This window comes from Emys orbicularis, chromosome 2 (genome assembly GCF_028017835.1).
Source record: "Emys orbicularis isolate rEmyOrb1 chromosome 2, rEmyOrb1.hap1, whole genome shotgun sequence".
NCBI classification, from domain to species: Eukaryota; Metazoa; Chordata; order Testudines; family Emydidae; genus Emys; species Emys orbicularis.
In genome coordinates this window covers 28,664,275-28,689,048 of record NC_088684.1, presented here as the reverse complement: position 1 = coordinate 28,689,048, position 24,774 = coordinate 28,664,275, and positions in this window count along the sequence as shown.

Genomic DNA, 24,774 nt, shown 5'->3' with positions numbered 1-24,774 from the left:
AGTCATTGTCTCTGGGAAAAGGGGCAGGGGTGAGGAGGAAACTCAGTGGGGAGAATAAGCCCTGGGATCCTAGCTCTGAAAGAAGGGTCAACCTAGAGAAGTTGTGGGGAAGAAAGCCTGAGAGAGGCTGGGTAGGAAGAAGTCCAGGGAAACAGCAGCAAGGGGTGGACCTGTGCAAACTTTGGCTTCTAGTTATAGGGTCCCTGGGCTGGAACCCAGTGTGGAGGGATGGTCTGGGTTGAACTTTGTTACCCAAAAAGGGGCGGTGGATGTTAATAGTGTGACCTGGCTGGAACTCCAAGTTACAGAAGAGAGACTACCACAGGGAAGGAGACCCTGTCAGGAAGGGTGCCAGAGTGAAATACAGCTGCCATGCCTGGCCGTGAGAAGATGCTCCTGGGGTGAATTAAACCCTTTACAATCTTGCTCTCAACGTGACTTTTATCATGTTGACTGCTACATGGATAACTCGGACCTGGTTGGTGGTTTTGGGGTCTTTTTTTCATATCTGCAGGAAACCAGTGTCAATGGTTTTAGAGAACCCGCATCACCAGAGTTCAACTGACAATATAGGTGTCAAGAATTTTTTGTTGTTTTGTCTCTTTCCAAGGGGGACATAACCAACCCCAGTTGAGGACAAAGCCAGGGACCTTCTGGAGGGAAATTTTAAACAATAAAGTGGGAAACTGTTTACAGCCTCAGCCCTGAAGTTGAGAATCCAAGGCAGAGACTGCAGGGAAACTTACTGTAACTCAGCCCCCAGAAAAGCAAGGGTCTGAGGGATAAATTGGGTCTCAGTCTTGGAGATAGTGCTGAGCTTTAGGTCAGGCAATATACATAGAGGCATTTTGTTGTTTTAACTCTTTTCTCTGATTGCTATGGTCCTATGGATAGATAAATACTTTATTTTGAAAAAACTGTCTGGTATTACTGCATTTTCCTACTAATCATAACTTGCAAAGGGAAGTATCAGAGGGGTAGCCGTGTTAGTCTGAATCTGTGAAAAGCAACAGAGGGTCCTGTGGCACCTTTAAGACTAACAGAAGTATTGGGAGCATAAGCTTTCATGGGTAAGAACCTCACTTGCATCTGAAGAAGTGAGGTTCTTACCCACGAAAGCTTATGTTCCCAATACTTCTGTTAGTCTTAAAGGTGCCACAGGACCCTCTGTTGCTTTTTGCAAAGGGAAGTTCTTCTCCAGTGGCCTCAACCTTGTTGAGGAAAAACAGTTGGTGAACAAGCCTGCTGTAACCTGGAGACCCAGTCTAAAAGTGGGGTGAATGGCAGGATTCCACTCTGAGAGACATGCACGCCCTGTGCCTCTCATTTGGATGAGGTGCCCATGGAGAGACTGGAGAGGGTTCAAAGATACAGCTAACCCTGGACTATGACAGATACACTATTCTGTGCATTGGAGAGCTTTAGAAATGTCCAAAGGAAGATAAATTTCAAGTTAGTATTTAAATAGCATCCATGCATCTGAAGTGGGTTTTTTACCCATGAAAGCTTACGCCCAAATAAATCTGTTAGTCTTTAAGGTGACACCGGACTCCTCGTTGTTTTTATTTAAATAGAAGTTGCAGACTTGCTAGAACATGGGGTGTTGCTGGCACACCCTTCACCTACCTGTGTACACAGACAATATCTTAACTCATCCTGGAATTTTTTTTTTTAAACTGGCTGTGTGTGGAGTGCAGACAGTACTCACTGTATTAATTTCCCACTTTAAGGCAAGCAGATCACACGAGGGACTTGCTCTGTTATAGTGAATGCTCAAACTCAGCCTTTCTTTGGCTTCCAGTGTAAGGGCAGCCTAATGGGTGAGCATGGTAGAGGGTTCTCTCCTCCTAGCGATTTTTGTGGCTCCGCTCTTCTATCTGCCTAGTCCTGGGCAAGCTGGCTCTCCTTTCTCCCTGCTGGTTCTGGCTGCTGGGTGGTATTGGGTTGAGTGACTGCCTCCTCTCATTCCCAGTGCCTTCAGTAGTCATGCTCTTTTATGACAAGCTAGATGTGGAGGAACACCTTCATGAAGCTAGGTGCTTCTGATCTGCTTGGGATCAGAGCAGATGAGCAGCAAAATGTAGCTTTTCTTCTTCTCTCCAGAGAGCAACTCAGGGGCTGCATCTTTGTCTGCTGGTACAAGCCAAAACTCTTGTTCCCTCAAAACCAATGTGTTGGGTTGGGTAGGGATCACACGTTTAGGCATTTGTGCTGGCTATTCTCATTTTGATGGTATGTTGACCTGTCAGTCAAGCCCCTGGTCTTATACCTCCTCCTCTTCTTCTCTGTCCCGGCCCTCTGTTGGTCTCAGTCTCAAGAACAAGCTATGAAGGCAGTGTCAGTCTCCCATTCTCTGCCATTTTATATCTAAGGTACTTATATGCCCCCCTTTACCATAGTACCTGAATGCTTCATAACCTTTAACATATTCATCCTTACAATGCCCCTTTGAAGTAGGGAAATGCGTTGTATCCATTGTACAGTTAGGCTCTCTGTGCCTGTTATCTAAGTGACTTGCCCAGCATCACACAGGAAGCCTATTCTTCCAAGGCCTAAGATAGTCTGGTGCTTAGGGCACTATCTGGAAAACTACTGCCTGTAAGCCCAGAAAATAGCAGAGGTGGTGCATTTTGCTATGTTAACAGAGTAATATTTCTGTTTATTGTTTTTATGTATTTACAAGGCATGCACGGCTACATATACATAAAATAACTATTTACATTTCTGTGGAACATTCATCTTTATTTTTATAGGACTCCCATTGAAATAAGATTTAAATGATAATTTTATACAGTCTATCAACTCTGATGTGATGGATCAATAGACCCAATGCCAATAATATATGTAAGAGTATTGAGACCTCAGTGAGTGCCTGTCACTTTCCCTTCGAAATTATTCATGCTCAAGTGACTTTAATCAAATCTAAATAAAAAGTGTAACACAGGCTATATCTGTCAGTCCACATTTCCTTGTGAGACCAAGACCATGACTGAATTTATAACTGGCAAGGTAATGAGGGAAAACATGCTGTAAAAATCAAGGGAATAACTGTGTGAAGTACATCATTTTGGCAAAATATATAGCCCTGAAACATATTTTTCTTAGCTTTAGGGTTCTGGTAAGGCACACTTAACCGGGTTTATTAAAAGCAAATAACCACACAAAAAATTCTGCACCAGATCTTTGAACTTTAATAGTTGAAAATCAGAATAATCATAAATAATAAATAATTATTTGCAGTTCAAGAATGGATTTCCCTGGCACATAGAGGTATTAGAATATCTATGCAAAGCCATAACTACATAGTGAAATAGCAATTTCCTTGGAACAGTGACATCTATGAACTAGAGTATCCCTAACAGTTTAGAGAGGAAGAAAGCTCTCAGGTTCTCCTTGCAGGATTTCCTCCAAATTCTTCCATCGGGGGACAAGGTTTGCTCATCTGAAAAATAAGCCCCGTTGACTGCTCAAAATTTGTATGGATCAACAGTGCCTTATGTAGGCACCAGCCGATCCAGATGGAGTCCTTGAGCCTCACCATCAGCTCTGCAGCTTCTTGCCCACCTCAGGTTCAATGTCAGCACAGCTCCCTTGAAGTCACACTGCTAGGGTGGGTCATAGCTGAGAATACCAAATTCAGGACAAACTGCTGAGAAACAGGGCAAAAGCACCCCAAACTGGTGGTTATTTTGTCATTAGATTATACCAAGCCAGTAACAAAAGTAAACTTCTGTTTTACCACATTGGTTAACAAATAGTCAAAAATGCAGTTTCCTTATGCATTCCAGCCCTTGTCTCACTACTCAGACACCGGACTCTATGATGAGTGGCTACTGAAAACCAATTTACCGGTAAACAAATATAGGGTCTTTCTAATCTCAAGAGACCAGCCACTTAGCCAGATCAACCGCATCTGCTCCAACCCCTCAGACAGAGACCAACACCTACAAGATCTTCACCAAGCATTCTCAAAACTACAATATCCGCACAAGGAAATAAGGAAACAAATCAACAGAGCCAGACGTGTACCCAGAAGCCTCCTGCTACAAGACAAGCCCAAGAAAGAAACCAATAGAACTCCACTGGCCATCACCTACAGTCCTCAGCTTAAACCTCTCCAACGCATCATCAGTGATCTACAACCCATCCTGGACAATGATCCCTCACTTTCACAGATCTTGGGAGGCAGGCAAGTCCTCACCCACAGACAACCCGCCAACCTTAAGCATATTCTCACCAGCAACCACACACCGCACCATAACAACTCTAACTCAGGAACCAATCCATGCAACAAACCTCGATGCCAACTCTGCCCACATATCTATACCAGCAACACCATCACAGGACCTAACCAGATCAGCTACAACATCACCGGTTCATTCACCTGCACGTCCACCAATGTTATATATGCCATCATGTGCCAGCAATGCCCCTCTGCTATGTACATTGGCCAAACTGGACAGTCACTACGTAAAAGGATAAATGGACACAAGTCAGATATCAGAAATGGCAATATACAAAAACCTGTAAGAGAACACTTCAACCTCCCTGGCCACACAATAGCAGATGTAAAGGTAGCCATCTTACAGCAAAAAAACTTCAGGACCAGACTCCAAAGAGAAACTGCTGAGCTTCAGTTCATTTGCAAATTTGACACCATCAGATCAGGATTAAACAAAGACTGTGAATGGCTAGCCAACTACAAAAGCAGTTTCTCCTCCCTTGGTGTTCACACCTCAACTGCTAGTAGAGGACCTCACCCTCCCTGATTGAACTAACCTCGTTATCTCCAGACTGATTCTGGCCTGCATATTTATACCTGCCTCTGGAAATTTCCATTACATGCGTCTGACGAAGTGGGTATTCACCCATGAAAGCTTACGCTCCAATACATCTGTTAGTCTTAAAGGTGCCACAGGACTCTCTGTTGCTTTTTACAGATCCAGACTAACACGGCTACCCCTCTGATACTTAGCCAGATCAATATATAATTCAGATCTTACCCAATAGTCATGTTGATGCCAATCTTTTAGTAACTAAAAACTAAAAGTTTAATAATAAAAGAAAGAATGAGAGATAATGGTTATAAATGCAAATAATTTCAAAATTCTTATATTAGGTTTGTCGCAGTGATGGAATAGACTACTATTTTATAAAGTCTCTATGGTAACTTACAAAAGATTGGAAAGTCCTCATTCCATAGTTCAAAATGCTCCTTTTTGTTGTAAATCCACAGTCCAGAGCATCAGGGCAGGAAACAGGCAAAATGTAGATCTCAGGGGTCTTTTATATCCTTTGCCATGTGCCTGGAAATTTACTGTCTAAAACAAAGCTCCCAGCCCAGTTAGTGGAAAGTTACTGGCACAAGATGGAGGCCAGGATCACATGAGCATATCACATGTCCTTACATGGCTTGATGACTCACAGGGGTAGCCATTGCCCATATTCTTGCAGATGCATCTACAGGAAGGTTTACTGGGCAGGATGAGTTTATTATGTGGTCCTTAATAGGCTGTCAGCACATAGTTGTCTAACCTGGAAGTAAATCTTATCTGGCGGCTGTTACCCAGGAATACAACACGTGTAAAATACCAGTGCATAGCCAATATTCATAAGTTCAAATACAAAGATTCATATGTAACCTTTCTGCCAGTAGCTGTGGACAGCGAGAAAGGCTGGGCTCAATATCTAGGGGGTTCTTTTCAACAATATAACCAAAACCAGCTCTAGCCCCTACCCAGTAACCTGGGAAAATTTCACGCTACCCTCTGGGCGCCTCTAAAAGGCAATTCTTCCCCTCTCGCAAGCACAGAGTCTGAGGTAGAAAGAGTTTGTTTAATAAAAGTAACCCAGCATTACCATGACCATATTTCACTACCCCTGGATTCAGTACTAACATAATTTTTGACCCAACACCAAGTTGATTACAATGAGTAAATCACTGCTCCATCAGCTGAATATCTAGCAAATCTAAGGAAAGCAAGAGCAAACTGTATTTACATAAACATACCCAGGGTCTCCTCCCCCCCTTCTAGTTAGCTGTCAGGGAAGCATTCATTCAGACCCCACATACATATATAAACAGGATAGCATAATAGCAAATCATAGCTTTTCCACTGACACCTTACATGACATACAATTACAACAAATTTGCATATTCAGTCATACAGCACCACATAGGGATTCCAGAGTTTGCATCTGCCCTTATAATGTGCCCTTTAAGGAAGATATCAGTGTGTGGAGGGGAGGCATATGCCAATTAAAACAGCCTCGAGCCATCTTAACTTTCATAGTGTGGTGGTGGGAGGACAAAGTACATTTCTCTAGACCCATCATGCCTGGATGCTGGATCCCCCACAGATCCCACATATGCTCATGTTATATATTATTAAATATTCTAAATGTTATTGCTTCCTCTTGGGAATATGCAAAGTTTATTATGTTTCGAACATCCTAGCCTTTTTTGTGGCCTCTGGTTCAAAATCACTGAAAGGGTCAATGCAAAAATTATTTATAGATGCTCTGAAACTTTACATGGGGAGTTTAAACTAACTCTACCAATTTGTCATCATTTAAATGGTTAGGCAATGACTCATCAATGGAAAAAATAATGTGGTTTTATTCCCCTCAAATAAACAAAAATAATAATTAAAATCAGAGGCAATCTGTCTTTTATAACCTGTAGATGTCAATGAAAAGATCTTAGCTTCCAATTTGTACTGTTTAATATTCTCAATAATTTTCTCCCTTGCCCTCTTGCAGCATCCTGCTGTGTTTCTGCCACCTAAAATTATATAGAAAACACTCTATAATTCTAATCATACACATTATTTTCAAGACACAGATAAAGAGCTCAGATACAAGGTATTTTAGAGTACCATAACATAAAATTACCATAAATGTAAGAACCTTACATTGTTACCAAAGAGTATACTTTCATTAAATCAAAATATAACCTACTTTGTTGTGCCACCTAGTGATAGCGAGGGCCTGTCTACATTGAGACTTAGTCCTAATTAGCTGGGGCGTAAAGTCTAATGCACTGCTCTGTTTTGCCAAATACTGGCCCACATAGACGTTGCTGGCATGCACTAAAAGTTCCCTAATGAAGGTTAACGTATCATGATCAAACATGCATAGTCTACTAAGGACCATTGCGCTAGCCAGAGTGACCATGGTTGATGGTGTCACACCAGACCTTGTTTAGTGAGGTTCCAAGATCTGGCTCAATCCTTGAATCTACTATTCTCTGGAGTGGCCCTATGGGCAGCCACAGGTAGGGTCAGGGTCCCTTCATGCTTTGATGGGGAGTTTGAAAGTATGGTGTGCTGGGGTGTTTTTGTCTATTCTGGTGACATCGGTGACGAGCATGCAATGCCACTTATGAATATAGTACTGTTTGTTTGAAAGGAACTACATTAACACACACTAGTGAACTTTTAGTGCACACCATCTACATCAACGTGGGCCAGTTAGTGCACACCATACTGGCATGCATTAGAGTTTACATCCCAAGTAGTGTAGACTAGGAACCATGTGGACAAGCCCTAAGAGGTGTGATCTTAGAACTAGGCTTCTTGAGCCTTCTCAATTACTCTGCTATAATATGTTCACTTTATAATGCAAGTAAACCAATGCCATTTTGTGCTTGAAAGTAATAACTGTCTGCAAGATGTGACTGAGCAAAAATTGCAGGCTAGAAGAATCCTTTATGTGCACTGACCTTGACTGGGAGCAGTGCAAACGTGGACTGTTCTAGGAGGATGTAATGAGAAGGTGCTCTGCCTCAAAATAAGAACATAAGAATGGCCATACTGGGTCAGACTAAAGGTCCATCCAGCCCAGTATCCTCTCTGCTGACAGTGGCCAATGCCAGGTGCCCCAGAGGGAGTGAACCTAACAGGTAATGATCAAGTGATCTCTCTCCTGCCATCCATCTCCACCCTCTGACAAACAGAGGCTAGGGACACCATTCCTTACCCATCCTGGCTAATAGCCATTAATGAACTTAACCTCCATGAATTTATCTAGTTCAAAATACCACACAGTGCTTTCCAGCATGAAAAGGAAGCCACCCGCTACTGCACTCCTTCAGTGTTTACAGTTTATAGGCCTGAACGTATCTCTAAACACCCTAAATGGCCAACACAGGACACAGTGTGGAAACAATAGATTGTAATGCCCTTTTCCACTACATGTAAACTGAAGACAAATTTCACAGACTTGATTTAAAGTGAATAAGCAACTGAATTAACTCTAATTTATAAAATAATTTACCTTGTCTCTTTTTTATTTGTTCTCTCCTATCCCTGTCCTTCTATATTGTCCTTCATTTTTTTTCTAAAGTTATACTTCACTTAAATTCCTGTTCCTTCATCCTTTTGATCTCTTTGCTATTATAGATTTTTCTTCTCCTGAGGTTGTTTCCTCTGGAGTTTTTCTCTTTTGCTCTAGTGTCTTCTTCCTCTTATTTTTTAAATGTTATCACTTAATGTATTTAATTATTTGTTTACATGCAGCAAAATCTTAATTTGTGTACCAAAATTTTTGTGCTGTATTTGAGACACCTGGGGTGAAAACCCTGCCTTATTAAGTCAGTGGGAGTTTGGCCACTGAATTTAATGGAATTAGGATTTCACCCCGATTTTTAAAGGAGCCAAACGTCTACAGCTTCTATTGTCAAAATGAAGTCAAAGTCAGTGAAAACATCTGAAAATGCTAGTCTTTTTTTTCTCTTTACCTAATTACATTTTCCCCCTCTTCCCTCTGCTCCAGTAAATCTCATTCTGTGCTTTCTTTTGAGACTCATCAGTGCTTGAGGATGAGCTTTTGAGCTATATCCATTTTTAACATTAGGCTTTGCTGAAATGGGGTTAGGAATTCTGTTAGGAAACAATCATGCATTAGCCTATAGATCCCCCAGAGTTCAGTCATTTTTGTCCATCTTTTTACATAGTAGATTAATTTAAATCACAGTTTTAAATATGTTTTCCGTTTGTACGTTTTAGTTATTTTCTAAAGAGAGATTCATTCTCACTCGTTCATATAGACATGCAGCCTCCATGTGGAGATTGCCAGGTCCTGGATCTCTGGACTGAGTCTTTACAGGGTCTTACCCTGTGGATTACAATAATAATGGGTACCAGAGCCCTTTGACACCATTTCCCAGCATGAATGGTGTCAGAGGTGGGGACACTAAAGACTAGGGAGACTACTACTAGGGCCAACAGGGAGGCTTCTACATGGGGTGATCTGGACAAGCAGTTTGCTGGGCGAATGCTGAGCCAAGGCTGCTCAACTCCTCAGTGGGAGGGCACAGCCTGATTCAGAGACAGAAACTAGATTTAATTTAAGTTTTGAGCATTGAGTTTGGGAGATGAGAGAAGCAGAATCATAGAATCATAGAATATCAGGGTTGGAAGGGACCTCAGGAGGTCATCTAGTCCAACCCCCTGCTCAAAGCAGGACCAATTCCCAACTAAATCATCCCAGCCAGGGCTTTGTGAAGCCTGACCTTAAAAACCTCTAAGGAAGGAGATTCCACCACCTCCCTAGATAACCCATTCCAGTGCTTCACCACCCTCCTAGTGAAAAAGTTTTTCCTAATATCCAACCTAAACCTCCCCCACTGCAACTTGAGACCATTACTCCTTGTTCTGTCATCAGATACCACTGAGAACAGTCTAGATCCATCCTCTTTGGAACCCCCTTTCAGGTAGTTGAAAGCAGCTATCAAATCCCCCCTCATTCTTCTCTTCTGCAGAATAAACAATCCCAGTTCCCTCAGCCTCTCCTCATAAATCATGTGCTCCAGCCCCCTAATCATTTTTGTTGCCCTCCGTTGGACTCTTTCCAATTTTTCCACATCCTTCTTGTAGTGTGGGGTCCAAAACTGGACACAGTACTCCAGATGAGGCCTCACCAATGTCGAATAGAGGGGAACGATCACGTCCCTCGATCTGCTGGCAATGCCCCTACTTATACAGCCCAAAATGCCGTTAGCCTTCTTGGCAACAAGGGCACACTGTTGACTCATATCCAGCTTCTCGTCCACTGTAACCCCTAGGTCCTTTTCTGCAGAACTGCTTCCTAGCCATTCGGTCCCTAGTCTGTAACAGTGCATGGGATTCTTCTGTCCTAAGTGCAGGACTCTGCACTTGTCCTTGTTGAACCTCATCAGGTTTCTTTTGGCCCAATCCTCTAATTTGTCTAGGTCCCTCTGTATCCTATCCCTACCCTCCAGTGTATCTACCACTCCTCCCAGTTTAGTGTCATCTGCAAACTTGCTGAGAGTGCAGTCCACGCCATCCTCCAGATCATTAATGTAGATATTGAACAAAACCGGCCCCAGGATAGCTCAAGGAGTCTCTGATTAACACATCCCTCTCTCTTTCCCCATAGAGCTCTTTCAACTGCTGTGGGATCTAGTGTATGGATCCAGAGCAGCAGAGATCTGATCTGATTGCATCTCCAATCCAGCTGAGACCTCCACAGGATGTCAGACCAGGGAGCCAGGAGAGTGCCCTGCCTCACCAGTGGCAAAGCCTCAGCAAAGGGACCCCTTCATGTTGTTTAAGCCAGCCAACATCCACAGTGTTGCAGCACTCATCTACTGACTCATGCGCAGCATGCTATCTGCCTGGGAAAAGACTTGGTGTTGGGAACAGTTGAGTGTTAGGAGGTGGGGAATATGATGATATTTTAGTACTTATTAATTAACCTTAAACTTTTCTTCCCTAGATCCTGTTTTCCTTCTCCCAATAAAGTCCCCCTTTGCTAATCCTTTATAGGTGCATCATTTTTTCGCTGGGATTCATGCTGATGTACTTTATTGTTACATGTATGCTGGGTTTTTAATACTCCTTGCAAGTAGTGGTAGTATTATTCATTTTCAAAAGTGACAGCACCACTTGTGGCCCGGGTACAGTGAGGAATCATCTTGGGTGGAGGCACCAGACATCACAAAAAAAGAATCGAGGACTCAACCCATGCATGGAGAGGGAAGAAGCAATTCCAAGTAGCAAACCACAAGGAGGCTTGAGCCACACCTCAGGAAAGGGGCTACAGACATTAAAATGTGCTGATTTTATTATTGATAATTAAATACCATCTACACTAGATTTGGTACTTTTTACTAAACAGGACACACTGTAAACCATACATATTTATTTAAGCAACTGTATAGCTTAACCTACCTATGTTCAGATTCTTAATTCTTACTTTTTTATGATGTTAGAATATGGTGAATGATGTATTTGTTATTTATTAGATAATTTAATTTTTACTCATGATTTGCCTTAAGCTGCATGTGCATGGAAATTTAAATTTGGCTAAAAATACATTAAAGCACCATTTAAAATTTGTTTTTGTTAGTTGAATGAAACTACCCTGTCTTTTATCCTACTTCCCAATTGTTGAAATCTACAGTAGAAGCTCTTCTCTCAAGAATGCTAGACGACTGATGAATAGACTTCAAAAGTATTTTGGTTAAACTAACACACATTTTTAGCTTTTCTGTAGAACAGAAATGGAAAGTATTGATATTTGAAAAAAAGTAAATATCAGCATTAAAGCTGTTTGGACTGCTCTAGTACTGTTAATGTGAACTAGTGAAATGTTAGTGAACGCCAGCACAGTCCGCATGTCCAGTTACTGTGCAACACGCTGGTGCATGTTAGAATTCACACCCCACTAGTGCACATCACTGAATAATGTAGACAAGCGCTTATTGAAAAACTTCATTTCAGGTTTGTTTGATTCAAACTGGAATGTCTTGTTTTTGTTGAACTGATGCAAAGTATTTTGTTTCAAATCAATTTAATAAAATATGCAACTGCATTTCCATAAGGGGGAGGTTTAGTCTGGCCAGGGAGCCTGGCACATTGGAGAGAATGGGGGCAACAAGCTTCCAAACGACAATTCCCATGAGGCAATGTGCCATCATGAAAAAATACAATTTAATGTTGAACTGACTCAAAACAAAACTTTTGGGGTCAGATCAACAAACCAAGAATAATTTTTTTTCCATTTGAGGAATGTTTATAAGTGTGACCTGAAAAATTAGTTAAAGATGTTTTTCTCCTGATTCTGTATATAAAAAAAAGCATCTTTTAACTCACTACAATTTTATGAGGTGGCTTCATTGGTTCTGCATATTTTATTTAATTAAATGATAAATAGATTATAGCAAGTTTTGCCCTTAACACAGATTGTCATGAATCCAAATTTAATTTTTCGAAAGGTTCATTTTTAAAAAGAAAAACTTACAATATAAATTTTTTAAAAAGATGTATTTTTAAAAAATTAAAGAAATCCAAAGAAAAGTCCTTGATTTTTATCCACACTGTCTTGTTCAGAGCCATCCACATGGCCCCCTTGTTTGCAAGTCACTCCTGCGTATCTGCCTGTTGCTGCTTTCATTTTCCCCCTTGCCAGGAACAGTGTGTTTCCCAGACTAGCTTTCATCCTTTCAGTGCTATCTCCTAAACTGGCACTCTCTCTCAACAGCCAACTCCCTGGCTGCTGTTTCTGACCTACCCTACCTACACAGGTAGTCTCCAGCACCTGCCTGCACCTGACTTCTTCTGACCTCTGGCAATACTTCCCTTGTCTGTGCTGGAGGGATTATGGAGCTTTCTATTGGCTGCATATTGCACTAGGGATTAACACAGTTCCCAGTGATGAGCCAGCAGCTTCATTATTCTATTTACCAGTGACAGGGGGAGTATGAGGATATTTGTGATTGGAAGAGTTTTTGGTCTCAGTTCAAATCAAGAGATACAGTAAAATTCTACAAGGCATGCTCTCTGACTGCCTGTGCTTTCAACAGTCTGGAAACCTTCTAATGTGAAAAATAGTAAATTAGGGCTTGTAGCATGGTTGAGACTCACCGACATGGTGCCTCCTGCTGGTCAGCCTGGGAATTAGCTCAACTCCAGCTCCAAAGCGCCCTCTGCTGGCCGGTGTCTCACCGGCCTCAGGCCCCATGTCCCTCCCCAACCCCGGTGCCCCTTTCCCTTGGGGTTCTGCCCCCAGCAGGACCCTACTCTGGGTCTCCCCTCCCCAGGGAACCCCCAACCCTCTAAGCCTACCTTGCCTCAGTGGCTACTGCCAGTCATCATCTAGCCCCCATTCTCTGGGGCAGACTGCAGTCTGTAATGGCCACTCATCATTGGCAAGGGGGTATTGCCTTTGCCTATCCCCGGGCTGCCCATATGCAGCCCCCGTACCTTCGTAGGCTTTCAACAAGGCCTGCAGCCTAGGGGTTTACCAGGCTGGAGCTCTTCAGCTCCCTTTGCCCTTCCCCAGCACTGCTCCATTTCAGATACCTTGATCACAGGCAACTAGCCCTGCCCACTCCAGGGCTAGAGTGAAACTCCCCCAGCCCTCTTATCAGGGCCAGCTGGGCTCTGATTGAGCTGGCCACTCCTGTGGTCAGCTACTCCCTCAGCTGTTCTCACTCCTTTTATCCCAGCCACAGCCCCCTCCAGGGCTGTTTTTAACCCCTGTTCAACTGGAGTGGGGCAGCCGCCCCACTACAGGGCTATTCAACTCACCTGAAAAAGAAAATATAAAAGAGCAAAGAGGCTGCCCTAGACCCAAAGTCAGAATGGTTCCTTCCAAATGTCTATTACTTATTTGCCTACTCCTTTTCTTACCTCTTTTCTGGTCCTATGGGGCATTTTCCTAGCTTCATGAGCTTCTTATAGCTTTTTGAGGTAATGTTCTCTAAACACAAATGTTCTGTACAGCAGGATTCCCTTGTTTTCATTTTATAAGCCCCATTCTTCTTCCTGTTTTACCTCCTATGGGCTCACTGCTAAGCATTGAATATTTTTCCACATAGGGAGTAAGTTTTAAACCTTGGATTTGAATTAGTTTAAAGAGAAAGCAAATTACCCTCATTGAACCCCAGCAAAATCTTGGTATAAAAACAACAAAAACATTCCACTCTTCAAGTTCAGAGATCAGTATCCAGATTCACAATTTTGGCTTTATGTAACTCTAGGTGAATCCACAATTATTGATTTAGTGCATAACAGCTACTGGAGACAATGAGAATCAAGGGAAAAGAATGTGCAGCTCTGCATCATAAGAACATAATACTGGAGCAGATATATAAAAAGATGAGAGAGAAAGTAATTTTATCCTCTTTTATTCTAACTCTCTGCATCGTAAAATAATGAAACCTTTGTTCTTTGTATCCCACAAAAATTGGTTGACCAGTTCTCCAATAAAAATGTAATTTTCTATACAGCTATGTGCATCCATTCTTAATCTCTATGGTGCTTGTGTTGAAGCCATTTGAAATGAAATAAATAAGCAGATGTTAACAAAACAAAACACAAAACGGATGTAGGAAACTAAGGAAATTTCTATTTGTTTTCCAAATATACCATAGGCCATAATAGGATCCTGTGGCTGTAAGCTGAAAATAGACGTATTTAGACAGGAAATTTTATATATATATATATATATATATGAACAATGAGGATAATTAACCATTGGAACAATTTACCTGTAGACATAGGTGCCAACTCCATGGGTGCTCCAGCCCATGGTGGGTGCTTAGCTCCCACCGGCAGCCCCCCTATCAGCACCTCCTCCTCCCCCCCCCATTACCTTCTGCCCACCCCAGTGTAGGAGGCTCTTGGGGGGAGAAGGGAAGAGAAAGGGTGGGGTGCGTTCAGGGGAGGGGGTGGAACCAGATGGGAAGAGGTGGGGCAGGCATGGAGTGGGGGAGAGGCGGAGCAGGGGAAGGGCCTTGGGGGAAGGGATGGAGTGTGGGCTGGGCCTGGGGGAGCCCCCCGGCACATTAGAAAGTCTGCGCCTATGGCTGTGGAGGTGGGAAGTTCTCCATTACTTGAACTCTGTAAATCAAGATTGGCTGTGTTTCTAAAAGAGATGCTTTATCTCAACCAGAAGTTATGGGCTTGATGCAGGAATTGTTGGATGAAATTATGTGGGCTGTGTTATGCAGTAGGTTAGACTAGATGGTAAGAGTGGTCTCTTCTGGCCTTAAAAACTGTGACACTATGAATATGATGATCACATGACATGTATCCCCAATCTTAATTTATTGGGCCCACTTCCAAAACAGCTCTGTCTAAAGAACTTCCATTGACTCCAACAGTCAGAGGGAGGTCTGCATATAGAGGGGTTGTGGATTTGGGCCCTGTTTGCATTTCGTCATTACTAATTTACAGTATCATTTTACTAAAAGGTGGAAGGAATGTAAACAAAATAGGGAAAGAACAGGTTAAAGAATATTTAGATAAGTTAGATGTATTCAAGTTGTCAGGGCCTTATGAAATTCATCCTATGGTACTTCAGGAACTAGCTGAAGCAATCTCAGAATTATTCAAAATTACCTTTGAGAACTTGGAGGGTGGATGAGATCCCAGAGGACTGAAGAAGGATAAACATAGTTCCTATTTTTAAAAAGGGAACAAAGAGGACGTGAGGTATTTGAGACCAGTCTTCTTAACTTCAATACCTGGAAATGTACTGGAACAAATAATAAACAATTGATTTGTAAGCACCTATAAGGACTATATGGTTATAAGAAATAGGAATATATAATTAGGAATAAGAATAAATCCTAACGAACCACCCTACTTTCCTTCTTGACCTGGTTATTGGCCTAATGGATAGAGAGGAAGCAGTAGACATGATACATCTTGATTTTAATAAGGCTTTTGACATGACATTCTCATAAGCAAACTAGGGAAATGAGGTCTAAATGAAATTACTATAAGATGGGTGCAAAAGGGGTTGAAAAACTGTACTCAAAGAATAGTTATCAATAGTTTGCTGTCAAACTGAAAGGACGTGTTTAGTGGGGTCCCGCAGATGTCAGTCCTGGGTCCAGTACTATTCAATATTTTCACTAATGATTTGCATAAGAGAGTGAAGAGTATGTTTATAAAATTTACAGATGACACCAAACTCAGAGGGGTTGCAAGAACTTTGGAGGACAGGATTTGAATTCAAATGACCTTGACAAATTGGAGAATTGGTCTGAATTCAACAACATGAAATTCAATAAAGACAAGTACAAAAAGACTTAGGAAGGAAAAATCAAATGTGCAAATACAAATTAGGGAATAACTGGCTAGGTGGCAGTACTTCTGAAAATGATCTGGGGGTTATAGTGAATCACAAATTGAATATGAGTCAGTGAGATGCAGTTGCAAAAAAAGGCTAATATCTTTCTGGGGCATGTTAACAGGTGTGTTGTATGTAAGACACAGGAGGTTATTTTCCTGTTCTATACCACACTTTAGGAAAAATGTGGAAAAATTGGAGATAAATCAGAAGTGGGCAACATGTTTATTTTTGAGAAAAGAAGAGAGAAGGGGAGCTGATAACAGTCTTCAACTATGTTAAAGGTTATTACAAAGAGGACTTTGATCAATTGTTCTCCATGTCCACTGAAGGTAGGACAGAAGTAATGGTTTTATTCTGCAGCAAGGAGATATTAGTGTAAATATGCAAAAGGGACTTGACCTGGATGGGGATATATGATTTATGGTGTGTTCAGGATGAATACATTTCCAATTTTCTATGCAGATGAGGTAGCCACTCCCTCAGAGAAAGTGAGAGGAGTTTGAGGCTGCTCCCCTCAGAGGGAGAAGAAGTGACAGTTGGAAAAGAGGGAGCAGTTGAGTGTCAGAGACAGGTGGGGTGAGCCTAAGAAAGAGCGACAGAGAGAAACAAAGAGGCTGTGAGTAAATGGAGAGAACAGGGTGAAGGGAGAGGACAGCCAGAGGGAAACCAGGACTGAGAGAAACCTAAAGTGGAGGGGTTGAGATTGAGCAGGACAGACAGATATACAGAAGAGGGTCCCTTCAGTTTAAAGTTGGCTGTTCAAGACATGTTTGATGGCGTATTCCTGAGCATCTGTTCTTGTTTGTTCCTGACCATTGGTTCCAGTCATTCCCTATCATTGATTCATGCCGCTCGGGAGATCTGGAACAGGAGAACCCAAAGTCCTTCAGATCCCATGGGTCTGGTCTACTGTGTACCCCTGCAAGCAAGCACCACTGAAGTTGAGTCCACTGCTTCAGGAAGTCATGAGAGGCGCTTGAGGCTTAATGACTGACTTCAGTGTTAGTACCCAGTGAGACATTTGGGGAAAGGGGAACCTTGAATCAAAATAATAAATATATAATAATGAATAACCTAAAAGATAAAAGTCTGTGCATACAGAGATACATATAGATATATTTCTTTATTTAGGTGGTTATATTTAGTTAAGTGCACTGAGTAGTAAATTATAGTATATATCTATATATATTTGAATTGTTATAATTTTTTATATATCTTCTTCATCTACTGTTATTGTAGGTAGGTGGAATCAAGTTCCATTTGTTCTAGTTGAAATAAAATCCCTGTTATGTTATTTTTTGACAACCAGTTGTATCATCTCATCTACCATGAAATAATATTTTATCACATATATCCCCCCTCCCCCCGCCCCCAGGGCCAGGTTCCTAATGAAGTATACCATCCAGGTGATGAAACAGTACTAAATCTTGGTCAATGGTTTTGTGATGGGGTGACCCTCAGATGTAATTCAAATTATAACACAATAAGCCTACTCTGAGAGGTCTGTTTACATTTAAAAAACATTATAACTATACAGGCAGTTAAACACTGGAATAGGGTTCTAAGGAAGTTGTGGAATTCTGATCATTGGAGGTTTTTAACAACAGGTTGGACAAACAACTGTCAGGCATGGTCTAGGTTTACTTAGTCCTGCTTCAACACAGGGGTCTGGACTTGATGAATTCTTGAGGTCCCTTCTAACCATACATTTCTATGATTCTGTGAATGCCAGAACTGTTCAAAATGCTAAGCACTCTGAAATACCATTGACTTCAATGTGAATTGAGGGCATTCAGATCTCACACAAGGCACTCAGCACTTTGCAGCATCCAGCACATATTGAAACTTCATGATTTAGATTAATTGTTTTGATTTTCTTCACTTTTAATAAGCTAGGTGTGACTTGTGTTAGCAGGCTTGAGAAATGAGAAACAGACTTGAGAAATTAAGCAGCCTTATCTAACTAATTTGCTGTCAGATGAGTTTGCTGTCATCTAATTTGCTGTGCTTGCTTGTCAAAGGCACACTTCCCTTGTTAGGATGGATGGTATTGGTCAACTCCAGTGCTTCTAACAAGCACTGGGATTGGAGGGCAAGTGTTGCTGCACTGATCATAAAAGTTAGAACCAAGTGGGAACAGGCCTCTTCTTGCTCCCCCAGGCCATAGAATGACTGAAGGCCTTGGTTACACATTAGAATGATGTGGGCCTAGTGGGACTTTGAATTTATGTGGACTGGTTAAACCTGAGCAAAGTATGTTTTGTACATGAGCCTCAAAAGGAGGAAGGGTGGGGGACAGTTTAAGGCGAATGTTACTTTTCCTCCTTTCAGTGCAGCCTTTAGCAGTTATCCTCTTTAAAAAATAAAGGTTTAATAAAGTTGTAGCCACTTAGCTAAAAAATCCTAATATTTGTCTCCATCCTCGTTGGCCCACTGTCCTTTGCAAATGATTTCCTATAATTGTAATAATGCAAAAGCATAATAAGGGACCTTGGCAGACCACCAGTCAACAGAAGGAAAGGAAAGAAAGGAAAGAAAGACCATATTGCAGGATAGATAATTTGCAGCTAGGCTCAGTAGCAGAGATTCTGGGAACAGATACCATAATAAAGAGGTCTCCTTGTGACTTTGTGCAAAGTTCATGGTGTTGTAATAATGCTGTTTAATCCACTTTTCAACCATTAGAAGAGCAGGGTGTGGACCAGATATTTGGTTCCAGATAATTACCTTTTGTTCCAGTAAGAAGTGGAGTTAAACACAGTGATAACTATTATCTGCTTTGAAAGAATTACAAAGATTTTTTTTTGTTTTTGCCTTGTTTGTAAGAGTACCTTGTATTTGCAGTCTTATAGTATAAACTAAAAACTGTGTCACATTTTAATTGTTTTACACACACACCAAATAATTCATACACAACACTAAACTGGTGAGAAATCTGTGATGTGTGCTTACATGCATGCATGATGGCCACCATCTTGATCAACACATCAGGAACTAAATCAAGGACCTTCAGAGCTAAAAGCATGATCTGCCATACCTGAAAATGCATGGGTTTGTGCTCCAAGCTGTAAAAATGCCTCTCTCTCTCTCTCTCTCTCTCTTTCGTTTGGCACAGAACTGGCTTGAGCCCCTACCCAGTAACCTGGGAAAATTATACACCACCCCTGTGTGCCTCTGAGAGGCAATACTTTCTCACTCGCAAGCACAGAGTCTGAGTATAGAAAAGAAACATTTTAATAAAAGGAGGGAAGTAACTCGGCATTAATTTGAGAAAATACCACAAACAGGTTCATAAACATAAGCCATGAGCAAAAGACCCACCCCCACATAAGTTGGGCAGTGTCCTTTTCCCCTCAGGTTCTTATGTCCAGCAACCCAAAAGTTTCTTTCATGTGCCCAACCCTTTTCTGCACCCCACTCTGCACTCTTTGGTCAGTGCAGATGCAGAATTCAGAGTTGCATCTGCAGAGTTCACCACCCTCCCCAGGTGGAGGAGGGGTAAAGAGGCTCCTTACTCACTCTGCTGCTTGACCACTCACTTGCCGCCCGTCTCTGAAGGGCTCTGCTCTGGCCCTCTCTGCCAGCCACCCTGCTGGCTGCTCACCACATCTCTCCTCTTCACCAGCCACTCATTCGCCAGCCAACTGTCAATCACCTTCTACTGCCACCTACCTCTCTCAGGTGACCTCTGCACATCAGTCTCTTAGTAATTTTCAGCTCCTTGCAAGCTGGGCAGAAACACTGCCCCATCTCAAGTGATTTCAGCTCTCAGTGATTTTTAGCTCTTAGCAGGCAGGGCATAAACACAGTCCTATCACAACTGGTTTCAGCTCTTTCTTTGAACATTGGGGGTGGGGGAGGAAGGGAAACAGGTTAAACCAGACCAGGGAGGACCCTTGGGGAAGGTTTTGCAGCCTCCTGGCTGAGATACCTGTCTCTGGTATTCGAGCCCCTGGTTTAACAAGGTTCTTTCAACTGAGGGTGACCCCCTCATTTGGGACAGGTTAAGCACAGTCCTGCTTCCCTGTATTCCTACAATAATTACAACATTGATAACCGTATTTCACTACCCCTGCATTCAGTACTAAAGTGATTTGTAACCCAACATCAGCCAAAGTTGATTACTTTGACACCACTCTACCTGCTGAATATCTAAGCAGAGCAGGAGCAAACTGTATTTACATAAACACACCCAAAGTCTTTCCCCCTCCCAGCTAGCTGTCAGGGAAGCATCAATTCAGACCCTGCTTACACACATCCAGACATAAGAACATAACAATAGCCATACTGGGTCAGACCAATGGTCCATCTAGCCCAGTATCCTATCTTCCAACAGTGACCAATGCCAAGAGCTTCAGAGGCAATGAACAGAAAATGGCAATTATTGAGTGATCCATCCCCTGTCATCTATTCCCAACCTCTTTAGTCATCTCTTTTCCAAAGTAAAAAATCCAAGTCCTTTTAATCTCTCCTTATATTGAAGCTGTTCCATAGCCTTAATCATTTTTGCTGCCTCTCTCTGGACCTTTTACAATTCTAATATATCTTTTTTGAGATGGGGTAACCAGAACTGTATGCAGTGTTCAAGGTGTGGGGATACCATGGATTTATATAGTGGCATTATGATATTTCGTGTCTTATTATCTATCCCTTTCCTAATGGTTCCTAATATTCTGTTAGCTTTTTTGACTGCCGCTGCACACTGAATGGATGTTTTCAGACAACTATCCACAATGGCTCCAAGATCTCTTTCTTGAGTAGTAACAGCTAATTTAGATCAAATCATTTTGTATGTATAGTTGGGATTATGCTTTCCAATTTGCATTACTTTGTATTTATCAACATTGAAATTCATCTGCCATTTTGTTGCACAGTCACCCCATTTTATAAGATCCCTCTGTAATTCTTTGCAGTCTGCTTTAGACTTAACTATCTTAAGTAATTTTGTATCATGCAAATTTTGCAAACTTACTGTTTACCCCTTTTTCAAGATCAGTACAGATCCCTGGGGATACTACTGTTTACCTGTCTCTGTTCTGAAAACTGACCATTTATTCCTACCCTGTGTTTTCTGGCTTTTAACAAGTCACGGATCCATGATAGGATCTTCCTTCTTATCCCATGACTGCTTAGTTTGCTTAAAGCAACAGAGGGTCCTGTGGCACCTTTAAGACTAACAGAAGTATTGGGAGCATAAGCTTTTCGTGGGTAAGAACCTCACTGCTTCAGATGCACTTGCAAGTGCATCTGAAGCAGTGAGGTTCTTACCCACGAAAAAATGCACTTGCAAGTGCATCTGAAGCAGTGAGGTTCTTACCCACGAAAAGCTTATGCTCCCAATACTTCTGTTAGTCTTAAAGGTGCCACAGGACCCTCTGTTGCTTTTTACAGATTCAGACTAACACGGCTACCCCTCTGATAGTTTGCTTAAGAGACTTTGGTGAGGGACCTTATTAAAAGTGTTCTGAAACTCCAAGTACACTATATCCACTGGATCACTCTTGTCCACATGTTTGTTGACTCCTTCAAAGAATTCTAGTAGATTGGTGAGGCATGATTTCCCTTTACAAAAGCCGTGTTGACTCTTCCCCAACACATCATGTTCATTTATATATCTGATAATTCTCTTCTTTACTATAGTTAAAACCAATTGGCCTGGTACTAAATTTAGGCTTACTGGCCTTTAATCTGCCAGGATCACCTCTGGAGCCTTTTAAAAGAAAGCGGTATCACATTAGCTATCCTCCGGTCATCTAGTACAGAAGCTGATTTAAGTGACAGGTTACATATCTCATTTAGTAGTTCTACACTCTCATATATGAGTTATTTCAGAACTCTTGGGTGAATACCATCAGCTCCTGGTGACTTATTACAGTTTAATTTATCAATTTGTTCCTAAACCTCCTGTATTAACACCTCAATATGGGACAGTTTCTCAGATGTGTCACCTAAAAAAGAATGGTTCAACTGTGGGAATCTCCCTCACATCTTCTGCAGTGATGATCAATGCAAAGAATTCATTTAGCTTCTCTGCAATGGCCTTATCTTCCTTGAGTGTTCCTTTATCTCCATGATTGACCAGTGGTCCCATTGACCGTTTGGCAGGCTTCCTGCTTCTTATGTACTGAACTTTTTTTTGCTGTTAGTTTTTGAGTCTTTGGCTAGTTTGCTCTTTAAATTCTTTTTTTGGTCTGCCTTATGTTTTTATACTTGATTTTCCAGAGTTTATGTGCCTTTCTATTTTCTTCAGTAAGATTTGGCTTCCAATTTTTAAAGGATGCCTTTTTGCCTCAAACTGCTTCTTTTATGTTGTTGTTTAACCATGGTGGCACTGTTTTCGTCCTCTTACTAAGTTTTTAAATTTGGGGTATATATTTAATTTCAGCCTCTGTTATGGTGTTTTTAAAAAGTTTCCATGCAGCTTGCAGGCATTTCACTTTTGTGACAGTACCTTTTAATTTCTGTTTAACTAGCTTCCTCATTTTTGTGTAGTTCCCCTTTCTAAAGTTAAATGCTATTATGGTTTTTGCCCCCCATCAAGAATGTTAAATTTAATTATATTATGGTCACTATTACCTAGAAGTTCAGGTATATTCACCTCTTGGACCAGATCCTGTACTCCACTTAGGACTAAGTCAAGAATTGCCTCTCCCTTTGTGGGTTCCAGGACTAGCTGCACCAAGAAGCAGTCATTTATGATGTCGAGAAACTTTATCTCTTCATCCCGTCCTGAGGTGGCATGAACACAGTCAATATGGGGATAGTTGAAATCCCTCATTATTATAGAGTTTTCTACTGTTATAGTCTCTCTAATCTGCTGGAGCATTTCACAATCACTATCACCATCCTAGTTAGGTAGTTGGTAGTATATTCCTACTCTTATATTCTTATTATTCAAACATGGAATGTCTATCCATAGATATTCTATGGTATAGTTTGATTTATTTAAGATTCGTCTTATATTTGACTCTATGCTTTTTTTTTACCTATAGCACCACTCCCCCACCAGCATGACCTACTCTGTCATCCCTATATATTTTGTACCCCGGTATTACCATGTCCCATTGATTATCATCATTCCACCAAGTTTAGGTGATGCCTATTATATCAATATTCTCATTTAATACCAGGCATTCAAGTTCACCCATCTTAGTATTTGGACTTCTAGCAACTGTATACAAGCACTTACAAAATCTGCTTTTTGGCTTTTTAGCTGTCTGCCATTATGTGATGTAATTGAATGGGACTCTTTTTCATTTGACTGTTTCTCTTCAATTCCTACCTCTACTTTATCAACTTTTATCCTCTCCTCCCTACTAGGATGTAGAGAATACCCATTAATAGATCCTCCCCTAAGGGATGTCTCTGTCCAAACAGTGTGCTCCTCTGCACCTGTTTGATTTCCCATAGCCCTTAGTTTAAAATTCCTTTATGCCCTTTTTAATTGTAAAAGCCAGCAATCTGGTTCCATTTCGGTTTAGGTGGAGCCTAGCCTTCCTGTAGAGGGTTCTCCTTTCCCAAAAGGCTCCTAAGTTCCTAATAAACCTAAGCCCCTCCTCCCTACACCATTGTGTCATCTACACATTGAGACCCTGCAGCTCTACCTAACTGGCCCTGCATGTGGAACTGGAAGCATTTCAGAAAATGCTATTATGGAGGACATGGACTTCAATCTCTTGCCTCGCAGCCTAAATTTGTCCTCCAAGGCCTCTCTCCAACCTTTACCTATGTCATAGTTACCTACAGGTACCACGACCACCAGTTCCTCCCCAGCACTGCACATAAGCCTGTCTAGATGTCTTGAAGGATCCGCAATCTTCACACCCAGCAGGCAATTCACCATGTGGTTCTCCTGGCCATCACAAACCAAGCTATCTATATTTCTAATGATTTAATCCTCCATTCCTATTATGTGTGTCTTCCTAATAACTGGTATTTCCTCCCTCAGACTGGTATCCTCAATGTGAGAGGATACCACAACATAATCTGGAAGGATGGTCCCAACTATGGGATCATTTCCCTCTGCTCCACTTTGATCTTCTCTTTCTCTGAGACTTTCATCCTCCTCAACAGCACAGAAGCTGTCAGATTGGGGTGGGAACCCGAAAAAAAACTCATCCGTGTGTCCCTCTGTCTTCCTTAGCTCCTCCAGTTCAGCCACTCTGGTCCCCAGAAGCCATACTCGGTCTCTGATGGCCATGAGCTCCTTGCACTGAATGCACACATACCTGCCCACATGCTGCATTCAGTGCAATAAACTGGATAACTCCACTCTGCTGGTGGACTTCTGTCTGCATTCTTTTTACTCCTGCAGCTTTTTTTTTTTTTTGGTTAGTTAGGGGGTTTTTTTGTTTGTTTTTTTGTTTTTTTGTTTTTTTTGACGGGGTGTTTATTGACCTAAGTTTAGAGAAAGATACTCAGGTGTATCTGGCTGTCAAGCTCCCCCCGTAAACTCCCTCATAAAACTCCTGTTAGCTGCTCCTTGTTCACTAGCTCTTCTGGTTGCTTAGGAGACAATATATCAAAGTTCATGTGCACTTTTCTTGATCAAACAACCTATCACTGGAGTCCTGTATTTGATAAATACAAGTCCTTGCTTGTATTTATCCTGTACATTACTTCTGCTGATGCGTCAATCAAGACTATTGTGACCAGAGGCAGATT